The following is a 10,615-nucleotide window of genomic DNA, read 5'->3' on the forward strand; positions in this document are numbered from 1 at the left end:
TATCTTTGTATAATTTGACCATATTTACTCATTTCCTTTACCAAATCTTTGCTTCTGAAAACCACAAACTTTTATACTTACGAGTTTAAACAAAAAATAAAAAGACTGGTTTAAAGATATACATTGTACTTTTATGACTTCTTCAGATGAGTTATGTCATTTAACACAGCCTTAATGATCCATTCATACTGTTGTTAATGGCAATATTTTATTTTCATACAATTAAATAACAATGTGTATAAGCATGCATGTGTGTAATCAATTTCTCTATCCAGTCATCCTTTAACACACACTTCAAAGTTGTGTTCTGGTGATATATTTTGAATACAAATTTAACAGAACCATATCCTTTTGCATTAGCAATTTTCCCTAGAATTTCTTTACAAGTCTAACTGCTCTATTCTTCAAAATTATCATTTATTACTGAAAATTATGCATTTCTTTTTTCTCAATGTTTGTTTGGGAGGTTCCTACTGTTTGTTTTCCCATCTTGACAACTAAGACTATGAAATGGTCCTGGGTTGGTTGGGGGCTGCTACAAACCAGGTTGTTCTCCCACATATGGGATTATTGACAAAACAAACCAGAGTGCAGGAACATATGGTTGTCTGTCATTATTGCTTTGGCTGAGTCACAAAACTCGTAGGTTGCTCTGAGAGTTCTCCCCATCTTTTCACCTAATTTCCTCTCAAAAGAGTAGGCATTTCATGTATTTTTTTTCTCAGACAATGTAAGAAAGTCAACCAAGCACAGAAGAGACAGTTGTCTTTATTCCAAAACAGAAAAAGGAGCACTCTGAGTGGTCTCCTTTGTAAACTCTGTTAACTTCCCACAGGTAGAACGGAACCTCAGAGTGGCCAGCTTTATATTCAACTTTTTATTTTATTTCATGGTTCCAGGGATTTAACTCAGGGTCTCACATAAGCCTGGTATTTACTTTCCCCACATCTCTAGCTCCCAAATCTACTCTTCTTAAAGCTCCTCTTTGACTGTATGTTTGTTGTTATCAGGATTTCTGCAGGTTCATACCTGTCTGACTCTCCTCTGGAAGGTTTGCAGTTTTGGAACAAAGCTGTGATGGCTTTATGCTATGTATTCTATTTCAAAAGAATCCAGGATAAAGCATAGCTATAGCTTCATTTAACTGTATAACAGACTGAAGTTTCTTTTTAATGTATTATAGTTAAGGCATGTGTTTATAATGGTGTCAACATTTATGGTCTTGGTATACACAATTACCTCACTTCACCATCACCAAAGTGTCCTACATCTTAATTCTCCATATATGTCCCTGTGTCCACCATGTCCAACCCTTGTTCACCTACTCCTTCTCTCATTCTGGTGTTCTCCAGTACCCAGAGTTTGTTATCAATTGATAGTGTTATATTCCATTGTTTCCCTATACACCACCGATGACTCAGCTCACCTGGGGCTTGTCTTTCTCCCTCTGGCTAATTTTGCTCAACATTAAAATATTTCTTGAATCTTCTCTTAAGAAAACAACCTTAACTTCATCTTCTATTTCATAAAATGATATTATTTCCAAATACATATAGTAATGTTTTTTTCTAAGTAAGTACTAAGACTACTTGGTAATAAATGATTGTTCCTTTGCAGCTTTTTTTTTTTCACTCTCATTACAATTATGTTAGGCCATGAAAATGTATTCAATAATTCCTCAGAAATGTCTTAGATGGTGTTTCTTAATTCCATCATAATGCCTTTCTGGGTGCCAGGAATTGTATCTGACTACTTCCCATAATGATAAGGTTGGGCTTGTTTTGTATGATTTTACAGGGGTAAATTTTGTTACTCTGATCAAGATTAATAGGTCAAAAGAGTGATTTATTCCCTCACCCATTCATTCACTTTCATTCATTTATTCATCATATGCCAATTGTCAGATTTGTAAAACACTGTGATAAATGACTCAGTGGCAGACCATATCTCCCTCTTTCCATTTTTGTCTCTCTGGTTCTCTGGCTCTTTCTATCTCTGTCCCCATTCCTGTCTCTTTCTACATCTCTCTTTCTCTCCATGTCTTTTATAATTCCTTGTATCTGGAATTATGCTTATTCAACACAGATGATAAATCTTATTGATAAATAAGCAGTGCTGTGAAATGGGGTGATAAAAAATGAAAATAAAAGAGTACATGGCACATAAAGACTTGAATGGTGAAAGGATATAACTTTAGAAAAAGAAAGGAAGATATTAAGAACTATAGCATATTTAGAAGCATATTTTCATTACTCTAATATAATTCTTATCTAAGCCAGCCAGAACTACTTCAATAAAGTTTTAAATTTACATTTCCTAATGTCCTGTCACAATAACATAAGAAAAAATTCATAATCAAAAAGAAAATGTATTCCTAAGAAAATGCCAGAGTTTGCTCTTAAACATAGAGCCCTTTTAGGTCCCAAATAGCATCAGGTATGATCCACAAACAATAATAACCTGATTTTGGTAATATTAGCCAATTCCCCAGAAATGATGACTCATGTGTCCCTCCCTACTTAGTCTTTTGCATTTTTGGACTTCCCACTGAGCTTCTGCTCAAGCTTACATGTTGGAATTCCTGAACCTATTTATCCCATGTGTGTGTGGGGGGGGTACATTATTTCCTGCATTGACATTTGCTTCCAGACCCATTTTTCTCCAGTGTCCTGGCTTTGGAACCTGAGGCCTAATTCTAACTAACATATAGGAACTTTTTAGTACAAACTCATTAAAAGCTTAAAGCCAGAAGATATTAGCAACTTTAGAATTTTAGATTGTATTCTTAAAGAGTCACTTTATATCAAATATATATTAGAGAAGCATTGTAAGTCTTTGTAATAAAAATTACACGGGTTCTCTGAACAATAGAAAAGCCTTGAAAAAAACTTCAGTTCAATTCAGAAAGAACAACAGACAAGCCTTGAAAAATCTTCATCTCTAATATGATGGAAAGCAGTGGCCTACGTCACGGAACAAATAAAGTAACACCCTATTTTTAAAAAATGTAACATAGTTCAGAAGGAAATCTTAGCTATGCTCTTACCTGGTTAATATATTTGCCTTGTAAAAAGGCAAATTAAAATGACAATAAGATATCTTCTTATACCTATAATAATTGTCAATAACAAATATTGGTGTGTTAAGAAAACAGAATGCAGTCCCAGTGAAAAAATGAGCCCCTTAAAAAATAAAAAGTGAGTACCGTCTGATTTAGAAATTTCATCTTACTCAAAGAACATAAGAATAATTCACAGCAATATATTCTCATGCATTTTCATTGCAGCTCTATTTAACACAGTCAAGATCTAGAAACAACCTTAGGGCAGATAACTGGATAAACACATAGTATAAATGCACAATGACAAATTATCAGTTATTGGAAATTACAAACTCTTATTTCTTGCTACAATATGGATGGAACAAGAGGTGACTATGTTAAGTAAAAGAAATCAGAAGGAGAAAAACAAATGTGACTCCACCCCAGATTTACGTGTAACTACCTGCAAGACCCGTCCATTTCTGGGAAGCGTCTTGGGTGGATATTACGGGTATCATTACCTGCAAGGCCCTCCCAGGAATGGGAGGGATCTTGGGGAGATTATAAAGGTGTGGCCTCAGGGCCAGAGTGAGGAATTTACATTTACCTGGATGAAGGACTTTGCCAGTATGGAGAGGTACAGGAGGAGACATTGCTGGAAAAGCTAAGATGCAGGGCAAGCTAAGGATAGCATTCGTAAATGGTTAAGATTGACCACACATGTGGTGGATAGGGCATAAATAAAGGTGTTACTTCTTGAAGCCTGTCTGAGTGAGTTTGATTCCCGCTGCTCTCATGAACCTTCAGACCTGCTGGCTGGCGGGGGTTGTAGAGCCACGTGGCCTGGGATGGCAGAGAAAGGTCCCTCCATGCGTCTACCACCATCCAAGCCCATCCTAAGGGCTTAACGCAACAAACAAATACCGGATCATCTCACTCATATAGTTATAGAAGCAAAGCAAGGAAGAAGTCAGTATCAATGAAATAAAATTATTTTTAAAAAAGATTTAATTGAATTATCATGAGATACACAGTTACAAAGTTGTTTAACATCCACCCCTTTATTAGTGCACTTTTCTCACCAATATTTCTAGTTTCCTTCCCACCATCCCCCCCATGGTAGACATTTTCTCTCTTTCTCCCCACTCTTTCTCTTTCTCTCATTCTCACTTCCTTTTTTCCTTTAGGCACTGTGGTTAACAATATGTAATAAAATTCTTAAGTTTTTGATAGACACAGATCTATCAAATAGAAAATCAATTGTGATAGATAATCATTATGATAATCAGCACTTATAACCACTTATTTTTAAAACTACTACTGTTTTCCTGTGATGTATATCAAAAATCAATAGGCCTTCAAGTAATGACATATTTCGGTGATTCTTAAAAACAGACTTCAGCCTAGGACCATAAAATAAGATGACAGAACATAAGATGACACAAGTGACACAACATCTAAAATTGATGTAGATCAGAAAGGACATTCTAATGATAATGATTTGCCCTTATATATACTATACTGAAATGACGCATAGATGCAAAACAAAAGAAAATAAGTAAATAAAAATTATTTTCTACCTTTACTTTTCTTACTTTCAAGCGTCAAAATCTTAGGATTTTATCTGTTGTTGCTGACAGATTTATAACCCACATCACATTTGTAGCCCACTTTACATCTCGACCAGATACAAAAATTGTTTAGTAGTTGTTTGGGGGAAGATCCTTGTGGCATTCATTTCTTTCTTCAGTCCAATACTATGCTTTAGCTTCACATTAATTGACTATGTGCTAGGCACGAGGTCAATAAATGTCTGTTGTTGGCCCAAATGAGAAGTTGCTAAACTCGGTTTTGTCTTTTACATATTTTATGACTGTAAATGTTGATTTGATCTTTCTTTTAAATTTTATATAATTCAAAAACTATAGAATGTTCTTTATCATAAGTGGATTCACTGCAAATTAAAAATTATTGAACCTCTTTTTTTTTTTTTTTTTTTTGGTTTTTGGGCCACACCCGTTTGACGCTCAGGGGTTACTCCTGGCTATGTGCTCAGAAATCACCCCTGGCTTGGGGGGACCGCGGTCCGTCCTACGCTAGTGCTTGCAAGGCAGACTCCTTACCTCTAGCGTCACCTTCCCGGCCCCTGAACCTCTTTCTTAAAGTTCCTTTACTTATTGCTATCTACTTGATAGAACATAAACATATTATAGTTTTATAAAGATTAATCATAAATTAAGACATAATGGTCTCATACAGATGGCAATTTGTACTTAATATAGGCTCCTCCACTCTGAAATCTAAAATTAATGAGAGCCAATGTCTAACTAAAATATTTCAACTTAGTTTATTAACAAAAGAAAATAATAATTGAAAAGAAAACCTGTAGGGGCCAGAGCGGTGGTGCAGTGGTAAGGTGTCTGCCTTGCCCATGCTAGCATAGGATGGACTGTAATTCAATCCCCCAGCACCCCATATGATCCCCCAACCTAGGAGCGATTTCTGAGCACATAGCCAAGAGTAATCTTTGAGTGTTGCCAGGTGTAGCCCACCCCCAAAACAAAAACAAAAACAAAACAAAACAAAATAACCTGTAGCTCCTTCATTAGGTGAATTTAATGGAGACAACCAGTGAAACTTAAGTAAAAGAAATATTAGTCTATTAGTTTCATTTAATTTCTAGCAAAGTAGGATACCAGGGAGCTAAAAATAATTTAGCATAAAACCAACTAATTGAGGGACCAAAGTGGTGGCACAGGGTGTAAGGCATCTATCTGCCTTGCACGCTCTAGCTAAGGATGGATCGTTCAATCCCCCAGCGTCCCATATGGTCCCCCAAGCCAGGAACAATTTCTGAGTGCAAAGCCAGGAGTAATCCCTGAGTGTCACCGGGTTTGGCCCAAAAACAAACAAAAACACCCACAGAAACATCTAATTGAGATCTTATCTCAAAAAGCTGCCAGTGAGAGGTCAGAGAAATAGTTATCATGCATGTAATAGTGCTTGTCTTGCACACAGCTAACCGGTTCAATCGCTGACATCCCATATAATCTTCTAAACCCTGAACAAAGAGCCAGGAGTGATCTCCAGATGTCACTCACCTCAAAAACTCTGCCAATGTGTAATATTTGGAGCTGCCATATATGTTACAAATATGATTTGACTTTTCTCTGTGTACCACATTTTATTTGATCTCATTTATTGTAGATCATTAAAGGTTTATAAGACATTCCTCATTTAAATAGAAGTGGCCTGAGGCTGGAGAGATAAAGCATGAAAGAAGCTTATTATGATTGACATCTGGCTAATTCAACTTTGACTTTGGGCACCACATATAATATATATATATATATATACATATATATAATATATATATATAGTACATGGAACCTAGCCAAGAGTGATTGCTCAGCACAGAGCCAGGAGCACTACTGACAGGTGTAGCCCCGAAACCAATAAATAAATAAATAAGATTAACTTGTGGTTTAAAGCAAATAATCTATGTCTTAAATTTTGATATTAACTCTAGTTTAGCAAGTGCAACTACTGTTTTTTCTTATAAAAAGATGATTGAACTTGATCAATTATGTTTACCTTTTCAGAGATCAGGCAAGCTCATGGTTAGATTAGTTTTCTATTTATATTTATATAACTGGCTTTATTACATCTAAAGATGGAGGAAACCTCTTCACAGTCTCCTAGAACAAAAGACTCACCTATGTTTCAAATTGTGTTCTTTAGCCTACTAAAGGCAAATTGGCAATGTCCCTTTATCTGTTTGGTCTTTATTAGTCTGATTTGATTAAAAACTCTCTGTACCTAATGTTGCTTTTCACTTGATGAAAAGAATTTTCATATGATTTATGTCTTTTATCAAATAAAGATGTTTAATACTTTTTTCTTTGTTTGTTTGTTTGTTTGTTTTTGGGTCACATCTGGCAGCACTCAGGGATTACTCCTGGCTCCATGCTCAGAAATCATTTCTGGCAGGCTTGGGGAGACCATATGGGATGCCGGGATTCAAACAAACGACCTTCTGCATGAAAGGCAAATGCCTTACCTACATGCTATCTCTCCGGCCTCTGTTTAATATTTTTTAATCAAAATGAATTTTTAATCTTTTAATGGAAAATATTTTTAAATTGCTATTAAATTAGTGTTATATGTTTCAAAAAACTAGGAGTAACTACATGTAGCTAGTGACACATAGTAGGAACTCTAGTGTAGGAAATAAGTTTAGGGCCCCAAAATCCAAACAATTGTAGTTCTCAAGGTATATTCCCTGGACCAGCAGCAGGAGCAGCAACACCCAAGAACTTGTTAGAAATGCAAATACTAACAATATAATGGAAAATATTTCAAAGAATTGAAGTGATTACTGTGCATGCAGAACCTCAAATTTGACCCCCAATAGTTCATGGCTATAAGTAATTCTGAGTACTGCCAGGTATGACTCCCCTAAAAATAAAAACTTTATAAATTCCTAAACCTATTCTTGAGCCTACTAAATCAATGATTCTTGGAGTTGTGGCCAGAAAAAAAGTGATTTTTTTTTCTACAGAATTACAATAGTTCTGAAATTAGGACATATATCAGAACGCTTAAAAAGCTTGTGAATTTCTCAGGGACTCAGCAACATTTTTAGAAAGACAAAAACCTCAGTAAACACATATTGAAGTAGGGCTGAGGACAAAGGGAGGAAACTGAGATCCTTGGATGCAAAATTTAAGGAATATTTAATTTCAGGATTAAGGAAACACTCTTCAATGTACACATGATTGCAATTATTTTTCAACTGTCTGCACCATAAATAATTCTACAGTGAATCTGAAATCACTCTATAATTTAAAAAAGTCCTCTTACACTTAAAAAAAAGTATTAAATGAAATAGATATTATGTATCCACTTATGAATGATGTGTTAATAGAAGCCCCAAATCACAGAGTGATGGGGATAAGGATATTACAATTTACGGTTTCCTTCAGGATAGGAGAGCTGGAATTACTGATTTAAAAAATACATTTATAACTATTACGTTGTCACATAAAACCAGCTTATTGACAGCCAGTCAGACTGGTTTAAACAGCAGAGCAATCACTATGGCATAGTTTTTCTTTCATGGCACTAAGTTAGTGTGAAAAGCGTAGTGTGTGTTCTCATGCCCATTGATTGCAGCAGCAAGAGAATCTGACACTGAAAATAAATTGTAAATCTGGATTTCGATAAAGCAACGAGTCTGTCCTAAGTCCTAACCTTCCTTTGATTTTATTTTATCTATGTTGAACAATTTATTTTGTAGCAATAAAAGGTATCAAGATGATTCTGCAGGAGATTCCATATTAGGACTTTGAAAAGATTTATATGTATAATACCCTCAATAAGAGCCAACCATCAATAGGATTTTTAATATTTATTCACATCAGAACATAGAATCTAGGAGTTTGCATATGTGTTTCAAGAAGATATCCCAGGAGATAAAAAATCAGAAGCTGAAATAAAAAAAAATCAAACTATCTTCAGGAAGCAATACAGCATTATTTTCAACTATTGTACTTCCTTCTCCACAATAGAAGTGGGAATTACCTTCAGCATTAATTTCATTCTATCAGGTATATGTAGAAGTGGCCAGAAGAGAATTATGGAGTGTTCAAGCTAGAGAAGCCAGATGGTATTTTATCTAACTGTTTTGTTTATAACTATGGAATCCCTTTCAGAAAAGATGCATTGCTCACCAGGGACAGAGAAGCAGTGAGAATTCCTTCCTCTTTGCTTTTACAATAATTATTTGACTGTAGTTCTGGTATAATGACTTTCTTAGACTCAAGCAAATTTAAAATTTAGAATCTTTAATTTCTATTGCTTTAGAAACTAAATAACAAATAATAAATGTAACAGATAATCACAAACTTGGTGACTTAAAATTACTCCCATTTTTGAATGAGCTCACAAATCTATAAGTGAGAAATCCATGCTACAGAGAAACTAAGATTAGTTTCCCACAGGGTCTTAAACAACAATCTCTCACCTACAGCCTAACATGCTTCCAACTGAACAAATTCAATTTCTTGAGATAACAATCCAAGCAGCTTCCTGTCCTAATTGATAGTCAGGTAAGGGATATATACAGCTAACAAATGATTGCTATTATCCTGCCAGGTGATCCCCTAATGTTCAGAGTCAAGAATGAAAAATATTTTCTGGTATCAATCCTGTTCATGCTCTAAATTTCCCAGACTTTGACTCTCTCTTTGCAGAAAAAGCCCGATCCTTTATAAAAAGGGCTCACTCATTATTAGGTCAAGTCACCCCAATAAACTCCTTATAATTATTTCCCCCCTTTTATTTCCTTCTGCTGATGCAGCTGTTATAACATCAGGAAGGGCAGAGCTGCTGGGATTGCACTTGGTACAGGCAGGTGGTATTGGGAATCAATCTTGTGGCCTCCTACTTGCAAGGAAGGTACATTAGCTATTGGACCATCTCTTGGTCCCAAACAACATCCCACTTTTTTAGCTGATGTAATAAAATCTAATCATAAGAGAGAGGTAGTCCATCCCATTTACAATTTCCTTTCACTTGTAAGGATTAGAGATATCTCAGAATTCTGCAGACCACAGGATCATTGCAAGTCCTCAGCTACCCAGAGCACTGACCCAGCTGTGAGTTCCACTGAGCTAAACAGATGTGCATCTTTAGGATTCAGCACATTTCTGGGGGAAAGCTACTGAGATATTTAATAAGGATAAAAGTTCTTGCTCACTCACCAAATGTTAAACAAAAAATGTTAAAGGTTTATAATCTTCATAGGAAGGAGGAACGCAACATAAATAGCATAAGATTATTGAGGAAAACAAAAACACTTTAAGATTCTGGTCTGATATTTTTATATATTAACTGTTCAAAACTGTGCGATTCCTGTAAAAGCTGTGTTCTGATTCTTTCCTTCATTGGGAGAATAAAAGTAATGAGAAATGACAGCCTTGCATATTATAAAGACAATGCTCCATCTACAAAGAGTTTAAGCCTAAATTGGAAGCAAATTCAGTCAAAAAGATGCATTCATTATATGGACCAAAATATATTGCATCCTGCTAACAGCTGTCCCATCAGTCCAGTTAAATGGCTACAGCTCTAGTTCAGATATTTTTTTCCCTCTCCCTTGGGCCCTGCTCTAACCCCTCACCAGGAGATCTTGATATGCCTTATCACCTTTTTAATCAAAAACTAGCCATTGTGTAGTATCTTGAAGGAACTATGGGAAACTGTCTTTTAATGATATGATGATGAAGTATGGCAAGGTAGTGGGAGGAGGTATTTGGGGAGATCAGAATTGTTCTAATGTTCTATGATTAATTGAGTCTGTTAGTGAACCTATGCTTCTAGACTGGAAAATACTTAAATGTTGACCAGGGTTTTTCTTCTTCCCTCAGGAGAGAAGGATAATTGAGTAGCTGCAGTCAGGCACTCACTTATCTATCAGGTAAGCTCTGTTAACATCCAGTAGGAGAACTAGCTCCCACCAACTCCAGCAGATCTGGCCATTTTTTATCTCTGTTCTATCTGATGGGAGCAGCA

This window comes from Suncus etruscus, chromosome 1 (assembly GCF_024139225.1).
Source record: "Suncus etruscus isolate mSunEtr1 chromosome 1, mSunEtr1.pri.cur, whole genome shotgun sequence".
Classification (NCBI taxonomy): domain Eukaryota; kingdom Metazoa; phylum Chordata; class Mammalia; order Eulipotyphla; family Soricidae; genus Suncus; species Suncus etruscus.